The following is a 22,931-nucleotide window of genomic DNA, read 5'->3' as shown; positions in this document are numbered from 1 at the left end:
GTGAAGGTCTTGAATATTTTTAACCTCCCCAAAAAAGATAAAACATAATTTTATAGCGCTTACAATTTGCACTTTATATCACTGCGTACAAAGAAAATACAACGCGGCGACCATATCAGGGTGCAGCATCAACGGGGTTCTCATGGGTTTTCACACGGGCCGGACAGAATGATAACACGCTGTTAAAAAAATATTATTTGCACACATCTCAAGTTATTAAAATATATCTGCACACATCTTACGTGCATCAACGACAGCTGTTCTGGAAGTTTGTGTCGATATCTAATCATTTAAGAAAACATGATTGAATACGCCTGAAATCGGTGACGAAATGTCACGTTGCGTGCAGCATAACCGTGTATAAAAAATCACTACACATCGCATTTTTGGCCAACAACAAAGAAAAGTTAATTCATAAATGCATATCTTTTCCTGCAGGTGTATCATTTTTTCTGGTCTCCATTTACACAGCAGTGCGATCATATCAATCGATTGAGACGAACCTTTTAGTAGGGTAAGTTGGTGATGATATATACATTACATTTCGAAGACGTTGTTCGGAAGTATCTGCTGACAATAAAAGCCGATTATGTCCATGTTCATTAGCGTCCATTCCGGTCGGAAGTCGAAGTGTATCAGATCTCAGCGGCTGGTCTATGTGTGGTCATAAAGAACCACGTTTAAGTCATTTACGAAACACATAAAAGTTTCATTCACTCGTGAAATTGTATTATGCAAACTGCGTATATAATTAATAACAGGCTGTTGTATCAACTTGAATCCATCTTGGTATTGTGTAATATTATGTGCTATATATATTTTTCACGCCGTATATCGTTACGTTACTGTCTGACGTTTACGCACTTCCTGCGTTTATGTTTATATTAATGCTACTGATCGAAGGCTATGGCCAAAACGTTGTTAGTATTTTAGAAATAAAAGTAAACAAAATGCGATTTTGTAGGATGTATTTTTTTAATTGTATTAGAAATTCGTGAATTTTCAGTGCATCAAGAGAAAATTAGGTTTAACCTCAAGCACTTTATTTTTTTTTAGATAAGTTTTGTTAAGATTTGTTAAGATTCCAAAATCCGGATGTTAAATTTTAAATTCTCCCGAAATATCAAGTATTAATCGTCTTTAAGAGATTGTGTTACCAAATATTCATACCAAAATACACTTCTAAGACACGCCATAGTATACATGTCGGTTATTTATTAAATGGTAATAGTTTACAAAACAAAGCCAAACGGAAACGAATGCTTAATGGCGACCTTGGTGTTTGTCTTTTTTTCCAACGACATACAAATCTACCCATGTTTGATAAAAATGTGTTGAAATAATCACGACTAACTTATACCATCATCATGGTTTATTGGCAATCCGGCATTCTGCCTTTGGCCATGAATATATATACAAAAGAAATATGGCCGAAAATGGAATAATACAATATACTGAAGGTAAAAAAACATTACAATTAAAAACGTTTGCATAATAACAAATAGCATGTAATACATTCATTGGTATAAACATGCAACCATACAACAGTTATACCATTTATTTCTCAGATTTATTTCTAAGTTTAAAAGCTTTTATTAAAAAAATGGCAATAGTTTTGAGCTTTAGAACATTTTTGCAAGACCTCATTGATAGGTCTGTACTTATGGTAGACCAGGATGTCCTGATATCATAATGAACGTCATGCGACCGTCAAAGGCCAAGAATTTAAACCGCTGATTTGAAAACCTCGAGCGAAATCTCCCAATCTTCATGTGGGCTTTTCACAAAATGCTGTGGACATAGGCTATGATGGTCCTGACTGAAATAATATCATGATTTTAGAGGAACTCTAGTCGCCATTACAATTGTTGTTGCACATAACCATCCAAACACAGATAACCACAAACACCACTCAACAAAAGCTTCTTACTATTAACTCCACATTGACAGATCACAAAGCATCACAAACCCATGCAAATAAACATAGAAACACATACACAGCCCCCCCCCCCCCACCACCACCACCAGAACCACCAAAACACACGATGAAACGTTTTATTAAATTGCAATACCCATCAGGACCGCCCTCGAAAAAAATCCAATATGTGATGTTTTATGTATGTCGAAATACTCTCAATTCTGTGAACAGAGACTTTTGTATGGGGCATCCGTGTCCTTTGGACAATATTGTATTTATATAATTGCAAATATCTTAGAAGATACTGATTCGATTGGATGAATCTGAGGCATACACAAACAAATGCAGTAGATCGACACTTTTGAACAAAGCGATTTAGGTGGGCGATATTGGGCCATCGTAGCGCTTATGTCAATAGACTCAATACAAATACCTCATCCTAAAAGATGTAACTGACGTTTGTTCATCACGTGTTAACTTGTTTATCGATATTTAGTTCTCCGGGAACTTTTTCCCCAGGTTTAACAGCAACAATAAAAAATGTGACGAAATAAATCACAGAAAATAACCAACCAAGCTCATCTTGAATTTTAAAGATTATGCGAAAAAACACGAAGATTTGTTGGTAAAAAAGCACGTCACACATACTCTGTTCTCGTGCTTTGTGACGTCAAAGTCCGGGATAGTCAAAAATATTGCTACGGCTATTATTTTTTATTCGTTTTCCTTACTTTTTTCTGACAATGATTTTTTTCCTTATATTTCTTGAATTGCTTTTTTCAGTGGACACAAATCGTGTCGTTATGTTATCTGCCTTTGTGAAAATGACGCATTATAAAGTAGTAAATTTGTACATTAGAACATTTCTGGTATTTAATAATTGTTTTTATATAAATTGTTTGATAGTTGCAACGAGTAATGTTTGAAATTTTATGGTTTTCGCTGCAACTGTCGTTTGTGTCTGTAAGTTAAGTTAAGTTAAGCTTTAAGTTAATTTCTGAAGCATTTTAACTACGCGTATAGTGTATCTTTGAACATAACTAGGTTTTCTTGTGCTATATGATTTGAATTATAACACACATGTCGCTATAATATAATTTAAATGTGTTTTATCGTCTGAGGTTTATGAATTAAAGTAAATTATTTGTGTAATTAACATTTTATGGATGAATAACACGAAGTACAGAAGATAACAGAAGTGCTGTTGATAACATGGTATTTTCTTCAAAACAAAGACTGCGATATTCATCGATATTTACGTACGCAAAAACAGTAGTTACATTATTTGTCTTCTTGTTCAATCAGCGACTCACATATTGATTAATGTATTAATGTATTTTCAAAAACGTATTGCCTTGAAAGTGCGTGTCGCATGCAATAATTTATATCAACCATATAACATTAAACGTTGTTAGTCAAGTTAATGGTTGATCATTCAAAATTATGTTTTTACTAATTAATTTCATAGCCACACGCTAACCACCTGGGTGTATCCCCCGCAAAAAACGGGACAAGAGTTCATCAAAACTTTGCCGATAAACCAATTAATTTGATATCAAACACTGGTGCAGACAATGACGCGGGATCAGGTCGTCGGCGGCGGTCGAATTCTGTAGAGGTTTAAATGTACTGACAGTCCATACCGAACGATGTGAAGTCCCTGCCTTGTAAATTTCTGACGGACTTCGTGGGACAATACTGGAATAAAACACAATTCTGACACGCATCACATTCAATGTGTGTGTTTTAGTTTGAGAAAGAAAAGTGAAGAATTTCGTAAAGCGTGACTTCCGCATTGTTGCGACTAGCTCGAGAAAGATCGATTTTCCTAAGAGAAATATTTATCGCATTGTATTTGAAACTGTATCCTTAATGGGACTTTTGCACAAATTTGGCATGTTTTGAAGTTTGTCATTAAATACTTCACATCGATAAATGTGAACATAATAACTAAAAATCTCTAGTATAAATCACAAATAAAAAATACAGTAAGATAAAAGTAATCCCTACCTGGTCTCGAACCTTTGACCATTGGGGTAAAAGATTAGCGCCAATACCACTCGAACAACCGTCCTGCTTTCAAATGAAATGTATTTTAATGTCCATTTCAGGTATGGTAAAAAATATAACGATAACAACCGGACTCTCCAAATTATTAAATCGTTTTGCTTTTGTAACGCTTTTTCTTTTTTTTCAATTGCTAACGTTGATTTTTAAACGCCAATGCCGTTTTCAGTTCGAGTCTCCGTCATTAGTGCTATTTCGCTCACGGATGTACATTGTTCAATTATTTTTTGAATCCGTGACACAAATTAAAAAAAAATCTAATTTTGAACAGGTCACTTTCAGTGAATAAACATTATTTATTATCTGAAATGTAACATCATCAAAATCAGTCATTATAAATAATTGACGCATCATTTTCTTAATATCAGTTATAACCCAGTCTTTCCATTTATTATATATACATTGTAATATGTATCTTGAACTGGAACCGTGGTGTATTTAAACATAATTAAAAGATTTGTTATAGACAGATTGTTTTCTTTTTTATTGTAACGTATGGCATGGCAGTAAGGATATGTTTCACTTTTAGAACAATCTTTTTTATTATAGGTTTATCCACTTAACACTAGGAAACCAAGCCATCCAGACGTCGAAGGCGTGATAACTTCGCTCCGTTTTTTTTCGGCGTAGCTGTTTAACGTCACTTTTGACCTTACCTGACCTTTGTAAGTGTCCAAAAAAATTCAAATAAAATTTCCCGCGGCTATGCACGAATGAATGCACGTCATTTATTCCATTGGCAAATTTGAGCATACCACCAAAACATTGGAAACATGACCGCGTCTTTGTAACACTGTTTAACTGCGTGTTCAGCATGAAACAATTTTATCTCTACTGAAAAAGCTTGATAGATAGAACAGTTTCACACTCAACTCTTGACATCAGTACAGTTTGTGCGTGCACCTTTTAATTTCAGAGGATTGACAGCGCCAGAGCGTTTGTACTTAAAGGATATGTTCTCATATTTAGTAATTACTTCCATATTCCTGTCTGTGTACCAGTATATTTAAGTTCATAACAGTATCGTTTTTCCCTATCCTTATATTCGTTTTGGCCAAACCATTTTAAATTGTTTTCGAAATTGAACATATAACATGTTAAAGTATAAAGTTTTAAACAAGCCGTCGTTCCAGCAGTGAAAGCGTTGCCTCACTTTAATGCATTGTATTCCAACCCGCAAGGTATCAGGGTCAGTTCGCGGTCGGTAAAAAAATCGTTATATAATATAGACGCTATCGCGTGAACTAGGTGAATAGGAATTTTATTTAGACCAGAAATATGTTAAATGACGATATTCAGCAAAATAATTATGGTATGTCAATAATAGATTCTTAATGTGTTTTCAACAATACCATGATAAATAATATTTTTGATTAATTTAACAAGAATTATTCCGCCATATTGACTAATGTATTGAGAATGAGCGCGATGATTCTCGATACTGTTAATAATCGGATCAAAGTATGGCGTCAAACCACTAAAACAGGTTTGTTCGAAGAACGCGCGTATAAATATTTAAAATATGTACGGATACTTCGCGTGTGGCCTGTTGACTCATCTGTTTTAATTTTACTTCCATTCTTCTTTTGGTTTTCTGTTTTGTATCTATAGGTTTTTGACCAGCAACATGTAATAATGTAAAATAAGCCGCGAAAACTCCGCGTTACATCCCGTACTGTGTGTGATGCAGCTAAGATCTGCACAGAAAAAGACATTCGCTGTCTTTGATCTCATTCATTGAACTCTTAACCTTTCACCAACTCCAACCACAATCAACGCCGTATATCTTTTTTAGAGATATTTCTTGTCTCATATATAGCTGTCATAAACACAGTTAATCCTCAACAAGGTAATATTAGTTTCTAAGTATGTGCATTTACGACATTGCAAATTTTTATGAATGCCTACTTATGTTGTTCAACCGTACCAAATCCGTTTTAATCCGATACATAATGACTACAAGATAAGTATTGATGCAAAGCATCAAAGGGCGTCGGGAATTTCAGTGTAAACGGCACTCAATGATGTTACATGGAGCGATTGTTTTTTCTACTTTAAATATTAATATATTGGCCGATTATATCATGAAAAAATTCTTCACAATGGCAACCTAGGTAAAAGACCGAGCCAGTCCGATTGAGATATCTCGATTTTTCTAATCGGCATACCTCGCTAATTATCATTGATAAAGGTATAAGAAGCTCAGCTATAAATAGGACAGCATATTCTGGGAAAAGATTTAATAATAGTTTGAAAACGTAAATTTTAAATCACTTATATTCAATCCATTATACGTTTATAGATCAATGAAACAACTATGCATTTTCTGTATTGTATTTGACATTTGTCGTGATTCAGTCAATAAATTGCGAATTAAAACGTGTATAATTAACTTTCAACGTGATCATGAGTGTAAAGAAAACGAATTATTTCGAACCTGCCGTTTGTAAACGTTGTAGCGACTATGCTATATAAACAGCATAATAGCCATATCATATCTGTACAGGTCGAACCTCAAAGACCTCGTGAAGAGGCCGGTAGGACCTGTAAATAAACTCTGATTCAATATAAAAAAATCATATCTGTGATACTCGCTCTTCTGCGTGCTTTCTCATTTTGCATATATTATAAACATTTCAAACATAAATTACAGAGCCACATCACTGCACATACTATGTTTGACAATTTATTCGTTTGTTGGATATTGTTTGCTGTTTTAAACACATGTTAGGTCATATCGCGGAGATTTAGTTAACCTTACCATGTGTTCATGGGCGAACTCACGTATTCAAGTGCTCTTACGACTATGTGCTCATACCCACTTTCGATCGGGAATCATCATGAAATTATTGCCGTACTTAACGAACAAACATGCCTAAGCTTATTGAATTTAGAGAAAAAGAACAATAATCAAAACAGAAAAAGTATATGTTCATGCACATGGGATTGTGAAATCACGTCTGTACACATAGCATCATTAACTTAGGAAAGGAAACAACGAAATATAAAGTTTGGTATGATATACATGTGAAATTAAATGCATGGTGTAATTAAAGAGCATGTCAAGTTTTGAATTTATATGCTGAAACGTAATGTTATAAACCACAAACGTTTTACTGTAACAGACAGTTTTTTAAGATAAGTGGTACAGAAAATACACGTATAATACCTTTTTAAATATATTTCTTATTAAATTTGATCGAGAATGTAACCCGCCTCCCAGTTTCGCTGAAAGGATCAAGTTCCCCACGGGTACTACTTCCCCGTACCCCAATTTTTTTTCGTAACCTGCATTTTTCGTACCGAATTTTTTTCGTACCCAATTTTTTTTCGTACCCAAATTTTTGCTCGTAACCAAATTTTTTTTCGTACTCAATTTTTTTCGTTCCCAATTTTTTTTCGTAACCAAATCTTTTTACGAACTTACTTTTTTTTGGCATAATTGTTGTACCCAAAATTTTCGTACCCATTTTTTTCCTACCCAAAATGTTCGTACCCACATACACAATTGTGGTGATGTCGATAAACTTAAATAGATGCTTTTATATCAATCCTCTTCAAAAGCATCGTCACACCAGTACTGTCAGTACTTTGATTCAAAACATGTGAAAAATGCTGTGTTCATATTTTGATAAATGGCATCGATACATGGTATACATTCCACGGTTGACGTGTATGTTTACTTTTATCACCATTACCTGCAGTAACTTATGGAATTTCCGTACCCGCTCGAGTGTCAGCTCCAATGTGGTATTTCGGTACCCGCTCGAGTTTCAGCTATTTCGGTACCCGCTCGAGTGTCAGCTCCAATGTGTGGCAATGCCGTAAACATCCCCATTATAGAACCGTAACTTATTCCTGAAACTGATTTGCTGTTTTGCACTTTCAAATACTCTGTCGTAATGAAAATGTTAAATATTTTAATATTTTAAATATAATAATAAAATTATTTTAAACATAATTTATTTCCAAAATAATCTCATGAACAGTTGACACAAATACAAATTATACATAGAAATACATCTATTTTGAAAAACGAGTACTATCTAAAGTTCTAGCAACATTATTTGTGGTCTTTCCCTATGTTGTTATTGACATTACATGTTTGTGACGATAATGTGATTTTGTAAAGCTCTTAGTCTATGTTATATAGTCAAAAGTTCATTTTTCATAAGAAAAACATTATGTGCAAGTAAAGCAATAATAGGAAAATCACGATGTTTAATATTTATTGATCCTTTTATTGTTGGCTGTATCGGTATATAAAGTCTTAAAAATATAACCATTATTAGCTAATATTGCGTTACCATCACGAGTTTATTAAAGTAGGTCAATATTGCTTTGAGCATGCTTTATTGACCTGACGCTTTATTTGATTTGATGTACTGCCATGGCGTATATTCTATTGTTTAACGGTCGAAGTTAAAATAGAAAAAGATAGCTCAATATAACAAATGTTGAAATTGTTTTGCGGTAAATTTCACAAAATTAACACAATCTTTGTAGTTTAAAATTGGAAACAAGTGAGCTTAAGTATTAATAAAGTGCATTTTATAACGTAATGTTACTGTTAACTGAAACTGTAATACCATATTTATGTTAATCAATGTTTGTGTTTAAAAGAAGTAAGAATCAGTCAATATAAGATCGATAATTTATGCCTTTTCGTTTGGTAAATATGACACCCACGTATAAAAGTCGAAGCGTGGAGCGCCATAACTTCCAGTTATTAATTCAAAGGTCGCATGTACCAAATCCCGTCATTATATGCCAGCCCCAACAAGTGGCCTCCCGCAGAAAGGGTGACGCATTGGACCATGGGGAATCAAATCGCCGACTGCCTGAATGTCCAATTGTCATACCCAGCTATACCAACTGTCAAACCCAGCTATTCTAATATTCATGTAGTTGGTACAGATATATCAAGGAACATGTCAGCGGTTGAGATACATTCAATAAGGAAGTGTCTCGTCCATACTGTCTTTGAACATTCTATTTAGTCTGTGCACTGAGTATCGTGACAGAGGATTTCGTTTCAAAACCAAGTTTATGATTCTGACATTAAACGCGAAAAATACCACACGAAATGAACTAATAATACAGAAAAGTTATGGACTAATATCCGACGGACGTGAGATACCATCTAGTGCAACTGACACCCACGGTACCTACTGAACTTCCGTCTCGTTTATTTGATGTATGAATGTTAAAATGATATATGATACATTCGTGTGACTACGTCATACCATTTTATTTTTGGTGACCTGTCAGTCATTGTTTCTGATATATCTATGCAGAATCGAAGAGAAACACAATGTTTACAAGCGCCCTCTGGGTTTTTTCCTAAAACTATATAAGTAATATCGTTTGACAGACTAGGACGACTGTTGCATAAATTAAATGTTATTTCGTCATCATGTTAATTTTCGCCGATATTTCTATTGCCAAGAGCGAGGGTCTCACAAAGGCGTCCACTCATTCCCTAAACGTTTCTTCAGTCTTCTACATTACATGATTGCGTAGTGGATATGTTACCGCTTCAAACTAGCAGTTTCAAGTACTTTATTGATTCATTGTTGGGCACCAGAAGTCCAATCGCAGTTTATCAAGTTGAGATGATTTTGATGTATGTTTGTTATACGGGTCTCGATGTTTCTGTTTCGTAAGTGGTACCATTCGGCTTCAGATCGATGTTCTTACGTTCACACAGAGTTCAGTATGTAAATATATATATAGCAATAAACTAATAAACCCTTTGTCTCACAACGTATAAGCAATGTATCTAAGATAAATGACTTTTCATACGCGTTGTCGTTTCTTGATAACATTATTCTGTTGTGGTTTTCAGGCATCACGTAGAATGTTTGATCTTAGTTAATTATTAAATAATTAGCGAATGTCCATAATATATTAAATATTTCGAGAAAATTTGTAATTTTACCGCATACTGACGCTTTAAGAATTGCATTACATACAACAGTGTGAATCTTTTACTAAACACGTTCCCAAATATGCACTTGCCTCAGCAGAAACATCAAATTATCGACATGATAGTTACCATTATCATTATCATCGTCATCAAGACATAATCAAATTCATCATCTTCATATTTCCTGCTTAATAGGTAGTTTTGTAATCAACTTACTTTGATAGTGCATGGAAATAAACGAATGTTCACTATTTACACAGAAACATGTAATACCTTAAATACAAGGCCGGATGATTATCTCAAATTTTGTAATACTTGATAACAAGAAAGACGAGATACGGAGCATCTTAAGTTCTTCTATACTTATGTAAATTATATTCGTTTTTTGCGTGTGTACCCTTTTTCCTTGCGAAATTACCCTTATGGGAAATTGACTTATTTCAGGCCTACATGAACTAGATTTTGTCACAAAAGTGACTAACAATACCCCCAACACAGTATACAGTACTATGTGTTATAGAATGTCTTAGGTAAAATAACCTTTGTATAATATTAACGAAGGAAGAAAAATGCGCAACTTCATATCACGAGGAGCTATGCCTTTAGCTTTCAATGTTGTACCTTCAAAAGTTTTAGAGAACGCATTCAAACAAGTTTGCGATCACGGAAAGACAGACGGACGTACTAAGAACGCACAGAAAACAGAAAGACAGAAAGACAAGGAAGGGAAGGTGCGGAAGGGGGTCTCGTGTGATTTTTTTGATTTTTTCAAAATGTTATAAATCAATATTCTTACTCTTCTTTGGAGCAACTAAAACATAATAATACTGTTTGTTATTAAATTTCAGTATTTATTTGGTCCGTGTACATACCGTCTTTTCGTTTTTCGTTTTGCATTCGACAACACGAAACACGAAAGTAAACGCATATTAGTTCATATTCCGATTTTCTTATAACCGAAACAAATACAAAAAACAAAGAACAAATCGACTTATTTATAACGTTTTTCGTTTTACTAATTACAAAACAAAACACGAAACGTGTATGTCTATTCCTATTTCGTTTCAATTTAAATTACAAAAAAAAATCTATATTTGAAAATTGAAACAAAGCGCCTGCTCTCATTTATCGTTCTTGATTTGATAAAACGATACACGGAAAACGAAAAACGAGGGACGCTGCGCAGTTTTATTTGGATGATAACTCATGATTAATCATAGTGCGCAGTTTCCTCCCTTTGAAACTATTATTTTGAATTATAAAATGTTCACTATCACATGTATTATAGAGGAATAATAGACAAGTCTTGGCACAGCTTTTTTTGGCTAGTCTAATGGAATAATAAATAGATCAACAGTTAAGTTATATAACGATACCAATATAAATGCCTGCTTTTGTTTCAAGTCGTTGGATTTGATTTAATGTATAAAATGCAATTACAATAAGCACTGCACAATAAAATATCTTTGTTCGGCGTAGCCTTTCTCTTCAAGTAATAAACAACTATCGAATTAGTTACTACACTGTATTCATATCTGTTAAAGAAATGAAATAAAAAACCACATTATTGCTAAACATATACACATGTACATTCAATTAGTATGGTGAATTATTCCTCATAAAGCCCTGTCATGGCACGTCGTGTGCCGTCCTGGCTCATACACTTCGTGTAACTGACTGGCGGTGGGCTCTCATACCAGGTGTCCATGCAGTTCTTGCATCTAACCAGTGATTTGCAACAAGTTGCAAATGTAGGGTGCGACACTGGTCCTGAATGTAACAATTTATGTTGTTATAAAGCTATCGGTTCACGCACTGAGTTCTTTTTAAATTTTATCAGCATGATTATATTTGGTGCTCCCTTTATTGAATAAAGAAAATTTGCTTATAACAATTATTAAATTATTTGAAACTCTTTGCGAGAACACATCATTCAAATAACAGAAAAATCAACGCTAAGTATAGAACATTATGTCAATGGATTTTATTTTATAAGTTACAACTCTGACCTTGCTACAAATTTATTTATTTATTTTTAATAACGTTTTTGTTTGGTGTTCAGATTTTTTTCCAATTTGTGAAGGACTGTTAAAATGAACTGGATGTGTATAAAACGAATAAAATAATACACTTTTCGACTAATAAATGTACTGTAACAGATCATGCAAGCGAACGCTTGATGGCGCGCTCCTCATATATATCATTGACTCAGCAAATCATACACGTATTGTTACAAATGTAAACACTTTTCTTTAATGGCATTCGAGTTTCATTTTAGGAGACAACCGAGGTCATAAACGGAACATTTCAACGAGTGTAAGTAGAATCTATAGGCGTGACGCATGATATTCGCCTTCTTTAAGTAACGTAGCGTTTAAAGGAAAAAAGATTAAGCGGCGTTATAATATCATTGGAATGTACATATCTTGTTAGCAATAACTAAATCTTTGGCGCTCTTTCAGGAACATTAAATATGTTGTTTAATAAGTTATTAAATTGGTACATTTATTAATTATATTTATGTTAATTTCATTTTCTTCAAGCGCAAAGTGGTTTCATATAAGGTGTTTGGTTATAACTCTTGTTTTAGAGCTAAAATCACTAGACATCACAATGCAATTGTTAAATGCAACATGTATTTGTTATTAATCGAACGAATTTGAATTTATATATTAGACACCTTGCACTTTACCGTTCCATAAGATTAAAACATTATATATATTTTTTTTCTCCTTTCGTCCTGTTCTTTCTTTCAATAGTGGCTGTATTAATACCACTTTGACATTCTATTATGTAAGGTGACGTTAAAAGTAAAACATAGGGACATTTTAGCAGCCGCCGCCGATTACTGTGTCTTTAAAATGTCATGCGGGTCTAACGGGTAATAAAAATAGGAATACGTGACTCAGGGGACGGGGTATTGCAGCTCTTAAAATGTAAGGACCCCCCCCCCCCATGATAATAGGATTAAAACGAGTTGTTTGTTTGTAAAATAAGTACTGAATTTACATAGCATAGGGGCAAAGAACAAGAAGTGTCATAAGAGGCTAATTATAGCCCTATCTAATCGGCTGGATCGGCATGAAATACCGTTACGTTTGAAAACCTTTTAATGTCAAGATTATGATCATTTCAAATTGGAAAAAACAATACCTGGAAAAACAACTGAAAATATCCACGTCTCTGTCCCTTACGGGCATGTCTTTACCTCCACGAAAAAAGCACGTAGGAAGCCATGCTGATGGAAATACGTGATTAAGACTTATGTAAGGGAGAAAAATACACGCAAAAAGCCACTAATGAGTTACCTCCCCAAGACAGCAGCACATCCCGCAAACGCCACTCGTTTTTCGTTTTTCGTATACCGTTCTTTCAAACTAAGAACGGTAAACGGGATCAAACAATCCGTTCCAATTTTCAAACATTTATTTTTGTTATATTATTTGAAACGAAATATGAACAGGGGAATCAATTTCGTTTTTGTTTTATAATAAGTACAACGAAAAACGATATAAAGAAGTTAATTTTGTTTTCGTATTTTGTTTAAGTTTCGGTTATTAGAAAATCGGAATATGAACTTATATGCGTTGATTTTCGTGTTTCGTTGTTTCGAATGTTAAACAAAAAAGGAAAAGACGGTATATACACGGACCTTATTTGCTTTTCCTAAATGTATTTCATTAAATAACCAACATATTATCAGAAGGCATTACCACGCAAAAAAAAAGATTGACAAACAACAACAACAATACAGTTACATATTTTGCGTGCTTGCTGAATCATATCTGCCTCCAGATGTTCAGCGTTGCGTCAACAGAAAGATTGACCGGGCATCTAGTTTCTCGAAAATACAAAATACGCAGATTGCTTTAAAAATATCATTATCTGATAATTAAAATTGATTATAATGGAGTAAATTTATTAATTGACATCGGTTAATTACATGCTTTAGTTCAAGTTTTAGTGATATTTTTAGTTTTCATGCATTACCTTGATGTCCTGCTCCCGGTGGTTGTCCACGTCTCCTGTGGGGATCTTGGTGGTATTGAAAATCTCGAACAGCTGCAGAAATGACAAGTCAGCAAACAGCTCTTCTGTATCGAACATCAGCTTCTGCAGTCTCTGTTTTTAAACATATTGATGAGTTTGTTCCATTTGTTTTCATTTAAGTTTAAAAATAAATATTCCGCGATGGGTTATGTAGTGTTTCTTTCCTAATACATTTAGATTGTTGAAGCTTAATTAATCATAGCCTAAAATACACATACCTTATCAGTGAACTGCTGGACCCGCTCTGTAGTGGGCACAGTTATGCCAAAGGCATCCGGGTCTGCCAGGAGTTCTCATGATGTATTCAAGAGGGCCCTGAATGACTGCCAGAGTTGCACTGACGTGAGGCTTGACATAATGAAGCCCAAATTTCGCAAGAATCTCATAAAACTTTAGGTATAAACACAGGTGGTTTTTTTTCCGGGAACTCCGTCCTCCTCCACAACACAAGACCACACCAAAATTATAGCCTTTCGTCCGTCCGTCTTTTTTTTTGGAGTTCAAAAAGCTTTACAAATTTGACATTACTAGTTTTCGCATTAATATTATGTTTTAGACTATGGTGTTAAAGGTTGATAAGTCCCTTGCATTTTATTATTTTACTTCTTTTTTCTTTGGCTGTATAATCTTTGATAATGTTATTCAAAAATGACCATGCCGCAAAGGTTTGTTAATTTGAAAATACTTTACAAACTGTAGATTACTGGTGGAATATAGTTTAAACTGCGATGTTTACTGTTAATTAGAAATAATGGGATCGTACCAAGCACGTTGTGACAACTAACTCACCTTAACTTAAGGGTTGGACGTGTAAATTGCATAAACCGTCACGCGTTGAAACATGTGCAAGAGTTCTAACCAGTTATTAACACATGGTTGCAAATATTCTAATTCCGTCTTCAGTTAAAATCACAGTTTGGCAAACGCCAATTGTTATTTTATATATTGTTTTCCATCTATGTCTATGAGGTTTTACCATTTGATCTTAAAATGTACATTTTCTGCACATGTGTGTTACCCTTGTCATATCACTATTGCTTATCCATGACCCCCTCATTGAGCCATCGGTAAGGGTTGGAAATAGCTGTTCCGGCTGATCCAAAATCACATACCCGGACACGTATAGTACCAATTTAAGATCGTGATCCTATTTTGAGCATTCCTAGATTTAATTGTAGTTGACACCATGTATATCTTAATCGCGCATCCATTGCACCGTTTCGGAACCTCCGTGAACTGCCCTGTTCACTTTAATGCGCAACTTGATTATTTTAAAACTGACCTTACACTTATTTACAATGTAGAATTGATCAAATTTTTTATATAGACCCCGTCTGTGTTTGAATATAAATAATCAGCAAACTTATGATTTATTTGATATTAAAAGAACAGTCGTCTATTTTCCCTTAAAGGGAATTGTTCCGGACAACAAAAACTGATTTACCAAGAAAATATTATATTAAAGTAACATATCAATTCTGACAAACAAGGTATACCATGTATTTTCGTGTACGAATAAGCACCTACTTTGAAGGGTAAATAATTAATTCTAAAATAATGTGTTATTCTTTCTGTCGATAATTTGGAACAATAATAATATGTTTCTTACTTATATTGGATTTTAAAAAGTCTCTGACAACACGGGCTGGAATCATTGCGACCATACCGCTCGTGATATGTGCGTAACATGTCGCAATGCAGCTTACGTTATGGTGGCAATAAAAATGCATGCAAACGGTGAGTACGATTGTGTTTTTTTTACGTTTCCCGACGACATATCTTAATTAAAAAATCGGAGAATGCTATTCGGTACGAATATTAATAGTGTTTACAATTCTGGTAAAATTCTTGAGAAAAATCCGGTATCCTAACCTCAAGGACATTACAACGGTTGGTTCATGTGATGTTGGCATTGAACAAGTCGCATATTTTTACGAGATTATTATATTTGTGTACAGGCGATCCCATTTTATTTTCGTTTATTTAATAACTATGTTCGGCTACAAAAAAAATTATTTTGCCTTTAATATTGTCCGCTATCGTTTGCGTCTTACAGGAAATATATTACTGACAAATGCAAACCGATATATATTAAACAATATGCTACAAATTGTGGAAAGAGGATAGCATGTCAAGAGGTATAATAGAGTTCCAAACAGATAGACACACATGTTTAAAATATAATTATATAGTTGTGATGGACAGCTATATATTCAATAATGCAAAGAACAAAACGCACGACGGAAGGATAGAACACACTTAATTGAAAAAAGGAAATGCCTCATCGATATCGTCTAATGACACTTTGAACATTTTCAGGAAAAAATGAATCATATATTTGACATTATCTTTCTAAATTCAATATTTATCATTGGAAAAGGGACATGGTTATCGTGCGATAACATTTCCGTGTAATTGCGAAAATCTTTATATGGACAGAAAACAGCACCTTCGATCTCCAAAATTATATTTTGTTTTGTAATTACGGTTACTGTTCATTTAATATATATATGTATAAAGGGTTATGGTAAAATTCACATAAATCTGACATAGAGAACAGAAGCAAAATTCCATTTTATACATTCTGACGTACAGTGTGATATTGACATGGACTCACGCGTCTCATGAATATTTTAGTCCAGCGGTTGAGGAAATATATCATTAAGAAATGAAATATGATATAAAGAAGACCTGGCCATTCTACCTGTTTTTCCCTGTACATGTTACTGTATACTAACTGTTGTACAAGGACACGGATCCTGCGGCGCATAATGATGAATAATTATACCAAATAATTAATACATGTAGCACACAATTACAGATTGATGTCGGGTACCAAAATTGGGCGGTAAAAGGGTAAACGGAAGGAACGATTCACGGGAGAGTATATGAGCAATCTCATCGTATCCAACTGATTTGACCGGCATAGGATAATTTAATAAGCATAACACGTTATGCTATTGTTGAATGTAAGTGAGTCTTTACACCATACGTGTTGGCGATCGACAACATTCCCGGAATAAACACCAATTGGACACAGACATGCGTGAAACGTGACAGTTAAATCGTATGACCACACCGTTTGTCGTAGCTGTGGTCTTCCTGAATCGAAAACATCACTGAATCCGGTAAACCGCACGATTGCCGACGAAGCATATAGCTTTTAACCAGATGCATGTCATTGCACAATGCTGCCGCACATGAACAAAAGCGTGCGGCAGTTTGCATTCTGTCATTGGTACACATGTTTGATCGGGCATTGTATCTTGTGAGGTAAATAATAACACATGGCTGTGTAATAAACTGAATAAATTCAACTCTTTCGATTAAACAGCAAAGTTTGCTTACTAATTACTTGCGTGGCATATGACAGGATTTTGATCACTAAATTTCCCAAGCTTTTTAATTAAGAACTGCATGTCCATTTTAAATGCTTAGCCATCGCAAGAAGTTTTTCAAACATTTGTTTGCTACATCTACGTACATTCAAATATGTACACGTTGCAAAAACAATTTGTTAATATTTACAATTTGTACCCCCAACACCAAAATGTATGTTACCGAAATAAAATGACATAAATTATTTGCTATAATCATCAATAAACATATAGGCAGATTCTATAAGGTAATGCAATGTCTGACTCAGTGGCATGCTCCATTAATTAACATTATGATTTTCAACATAAGAAATATATCTGACGGGTGTCGGGCACAAAACGCTTTGATCGAGCATCAATCTTGGTAAGTCTATAAAGACATACTTCTTTCGTGCTACCATTGAGCGTCTCGCCTCTAAATTGAGAAGCATGCAAGCCCAAACGTTATCCGGATCTTTACATATTTGGACTAACCCATCTTTACAGACAATTCTGAACTTTGTAATCTACAAACGGATATTGCGATATGATAATTTTAATAAGATAATCATACGTCATATGGTAAGTATGTTACAAGCATGTCCATATTAGGTTACATTTACGCAATTATTTTTTTTCTATTTGACCAAGTTACTTACCAATGTATCGCCATACACTGCTGCACGTGTAAGGCAATCTCATTTTGAAAGACAAACAAACAGCATTTTAAAGAACTACATGTATTTTAATTCAAACACATCGGTATTCTGCCATTTTGAGCATAAACAACAACAACAACAACAACAACAAAACTATGTGATGCTGAATAATAAAGTACGGTTGTTTTTATTGCGCACACGAACTGATACAAAACACATCATTAAAACTGTTGTTTTGTAAGTCCACAAATAATGAATTCAATTATGTATGATTGTGATTAAACGGACATAATTACACATTTGTGGCAGGGCTTCCGGTTAACGCATGTGTTTTCGTAGGGATTTTGTTGCTATTTCTAGGAATGCGATGTCGTACTGTCATTCACTCCTGGTAGTGGTTTGCTGCGCATGACACGAGATAAAATGGCTTGTTTGTCACGAATTGGTAAAATGTTAATTTGTGTTTGTTGGAAACTTGTTGACTTGCTAAGATCCAGTGACCTAGCGAAGGTCTCGAAAGTTCTGGCTCTGGTGTATACTTTTGCTTTAGTTTGAGGAGATGCCAGTTTGGCTTTCCCAATCTATATCTGGAAGGTTTAAGTTTCCTGCAAACCAAATGGTAAACTTCGGATGCTTCGTCCGCAGACAAATTGGAGATCCTTTCCCGCTATTCTCTCTTTAGCATCGATGAGAACTCCATCAAGTGGGTTCCTGTGTTGGTCTCGCCTCGACAGAATATGTTAGCCCGCTGGTATGACCTCTCTCCCGAAGATGCAACTGTGGAGACATGTCTCGTGTCCTATAATGTAATGTTTGAGTTCCTAAAGTAAAATGGCTGTTTTTGTCCCCGAATGCTTTGGAAGTTGACTACCATGAGCCTAAATGCGGATTGCTGGGGCTGTTTACGTCGGCTCATAGTGTGTCTACAAGGTAATAAGGTTAGTTTTAAGAACCCTATTGGTAAGTCGAGGGAGGACATGCCACTGTCAGATTGGATAGGGTAACCACTAATTCAGATTTTGGGCCAGCGAGTGTGGTATTCGATTATCTGTTGCTGATTTTTACAATGTATATTCCCGGTAAGCTTGCGATTGGTGTCACAAATATGATAGTGGAGAAGTTAGGGACTCCACATTTAGATAAGATTCAACATTTGAAGTGACGCCTCTTACCAACTCAAATGGCATGTTAATGCATCTTGAGTGGACCAACCATCGCAATTATCACAGGCTAGACCACGCTGGCTACTCTTGACGTGAGACAATATAATCTGCATTGAAAGCGAAAGTTTGGTCCTTGGTTTGGATGGCAGTCACCTGAAAGGTGTATTCGAAATTAAGCTACGTCTATATTTGGTATACTCGCCGGTAGGTTAAGTATAGTGATACAAGTAATGCAGAAATCAACAATAGGCAGGTGGGGTGAGATACCTTGGGCAGCAGATTAAACATTTTGTAAGTTCAAGTGAAGTTCGGGATAATATCTGGTGGCTTATAGATGTGAATCGGTGTGATCTGTAAAAATAAACTAAACAGAAGAACGAATGGTAACCGGAAATTGTTCTTTAAATACATGTTGAGTGTCAGACTGCATCAAATATAAAGATATATGCATAATCAGTGGCGATTGGGGTTTAAATAAGTCTCCGTTACTGGTAGTATAAACTGCTTTTGCTGTCTATGGCTCAGATGTTTCATGCAGGTTGACCGTTTCGATGGAGAAACACAATTCTTAAACACCGGTACACGCGCCTCACAACGGCCTTTTCATTGGCCGGAATGAATGGATGGCCCATGCGGTATAAGCGATGAGTTATGTTTTTGCCACGTGTGTGATAAAAGATTGAAACACGATATGTTTAGTTTAAAAATGCAGCTTAATGTACAATATTTGTATTTTTATGCTTAAACTATTAATAAAATGTGAATATATACGTGTTTGTATATTGTAAAATATCGTTAGCTTAACGAATACAAAATCAACAACACTATTATTTATGAATTTAAAGTAATTGCTTTCTACTGTATTCCAGTCACTCTTTTAAACTTTGACGTTGTATATGAACAATTATGAATATTTTTTTCGGAAGGCATCCATATTTTTTTTATTTATTCGTTTAATATTACAGCCGAATTGCATTGTTTCTTTTGTTTACGGCTGCATTTTTATTAAAATCATTATCCCTTACATCTAAAGAAAAATGTGTAGCATTACATAAACTATACGAGCCATACTCTGTGAAAAGAGGGTTTAATGTATGTGCGTAAAGTGTTGTCTCAGATTAATCAGGGACAAAACTTTCCGCCTAAACTGGATTATTGATACGAAAAATATAAAAGCGGATAGTATCGTCCCTGATTAGCCTATGCGTTTTTTAGTATCGTCCCTGATTAGCCTGTGCGGACTAATCTGGGACGGCACTTTACGCACATGCATCAAACCCCAATTTCACAAAACACGGCCCATATATTATGTGGTGTTCAAAAATCACACGGACAAAAAACATGAATGCCTTCGAAATACTACACGCCGTTTGAATTGATATTGTTATGTTAGTGTGGGTCATTAAATTATGCACGATGGCTAAATAATGTTACGTGACTAACGGTACACAGATTGTTCGGTCGCAACACACCTCGGGGCTTCAGTTCATCGAGCACTATATTAAAACTATTTGATCCAAACAAAATTTGGCATAGGCTAAGATATTTATTTCAATACATGGGAAAAATCACCACATAGTGCCTCATGTTTTCATGATATGAAACCTTAATATCAGAAATGAAACGCGCATTACGACCTTTGTAAAGTCACCATATCGGTAAACCTTGCTCTGCGAACAAGTGCACAAGTCATGTATTTGAATCAATCGTTTTTTTGTAGATTTTCTGAAAATGTTGAAATGCTCGTGTCATCTCAAGGACACTTCAATGTTTGGTAGATAAGATCGCTCCAAGTCACCGAATATTTAACCGTACAAGTAGAATCGTTGTTTGCTGAAGTTTTCTGAAAGTATTATACTCTTGCATGTACAAAATCATTAAATAACTTGGTTCGTTTGGAACAAATTGCAAATATCATACAATCACTGACTTCAATCTCTGTTCGTACAGACAGCCAGCCAATGATGCATAGATTTATCGCATACGCACCGTATTTGAAAACGGTCAAATAATTTAAAATATACGTTATAAATTTGATGAAAAAATGCCTTGCACACTTACAAATTCTAGGTCTCGTGATAAAATTATATAGATCTAGTGAGTATCTAGGCAACATATATTTTAATCACGTTCGTTTGTTAACGAAAACGTACATTCGAATAAAAAAACTGCACTTTTCTTGAATTTCATTTATTTTACGTGTTTTGGTTGAAAGGGATCCCTCGACAGGCTTTTATTTTTCCATGAAGACAGGTGTCGTTGAGAACAGTGATCAGGTACTACATTTCATTAGTAGATATATGTCTTACTATTAAAAAGATAACATAAAATTGTACAGATTTATAAATTGTATATATGCAAATATCAAATGACAAACATTCTTCCGGAACCCTCGCTCTATTTTCGAATGGGCAAGTTATCAGAAGTCAATAAATTGTAAAATCAACCGATATAGGTCTCACATTTATCTAGGTAATGACAATTTTATTTGTCTTCACTTATTTATCAGAATCTAAACAAAGCAGTTTTAATATTACAAGTATTAACATTTTGTATTGATCATAGCTCGATGCACATTGATTGCATAGGAATTGTTTTAAGTTGTTCTTGATATTTTTGTATACTAGCTTGTTTCAAAGGCTAAATTACTCATCGACTGGGTGTAAGTTCAAAAATCAGGTGTTAGAGCAGATAACAGTAAGACAATATTGTGTGAGTACAATTATACGAGTAAGACATTAAACATTTAATTTATTGCACTGGGTATGCACTGTGGTTACCATACACAAATCTACAAGGACATTTATAAGTTATGTACATCTACATTTCTTCGTGGTTGCACCCCTACTCCTCTTAATATTTCATATTCATTTAAAGGCATCTCACGAGAGTTTCAATAATGACAAACATTATACACCATACACATAACCATGGGCAGCATTTGAATTATAAATGTTCAGCTATCTGTATTTGCAAAAAAAAATTAATTTAAATCGTTATACCTCGGATAAGGACCGAGAACGTCACTGCATATTAAAGCTGCATGGGTATAAAATAATATTTAAACTAAAAAAATGTTGTTGTTTTTTAAATATGGTGTGGGTGTAAATGTCGCATTTAATGATACATCACAGTAGCAGCAGGCTGTTCCGAAATTTATCCCCACGCTTTTCGGAGAAAGCGTGGGGATTATGTGGTTATCTCCGCCGTCTTTCCGTCCGTCCTTCCGTCCTGGCCACTATCTCCCCCTACACTATAGCACTATTACATTGAAACTTACACACATGGTAGCTATGAGCATATGTGCGACAGTGCACTATTTGGAACTTTGATCTGACCCCTGGGTCAAAAGTTATGGGGATTGGGGTGGAGCCGGGTCAGATATTTTCACTCATTTTACTAACAACATGCGGCGTGGGGATACGCGTCGGCCTCTGCCGCGCCATTTCTATTCATTCATGTTTTGGTGTATTTTTAGTTTCTTGTAGAGGTGCGAGTGTTAAATATATTATAAATATGCATTTACAAAATCAAACTTGAGGTTTTAATGAATGATAATAATTTTAGATTTGGTCTAGCACTTTAAGGACAAACTGGTGTACACAGAAGAAACACTACAAACAAACCTCCCATGCAAGTGGGCATTTATACGGAATCCGGATAGGGCCAAGTTGAGTGTCGCGTGTCGACCTTCAAGGTCGACACACGACATTCAAGCGACATTCTCTCGACGCTCTCTCGTCGACGCGCGACAAATCAGTCGACAGTCAATATATATATATTTTTTTT

The sequence above is a fragment of the Dreissena polymorpha genome, chromosome 2, assembly GCF_020536995.1.
Source record: "Dreissena polymorpha isolate Duluth1 chromosome 2, UMN_Dpol_1.0, whole genome shotgun sequence".
Classification (NCBI taxonomy): Eukaryota; Metazoa; Mollusca; class Bivalvia; order Myida; family Dreissenidae; genus Dreissena; species Dreissena polymorpha.
This window is presented reverse-complemented; position numbering follows the sequence as displayed.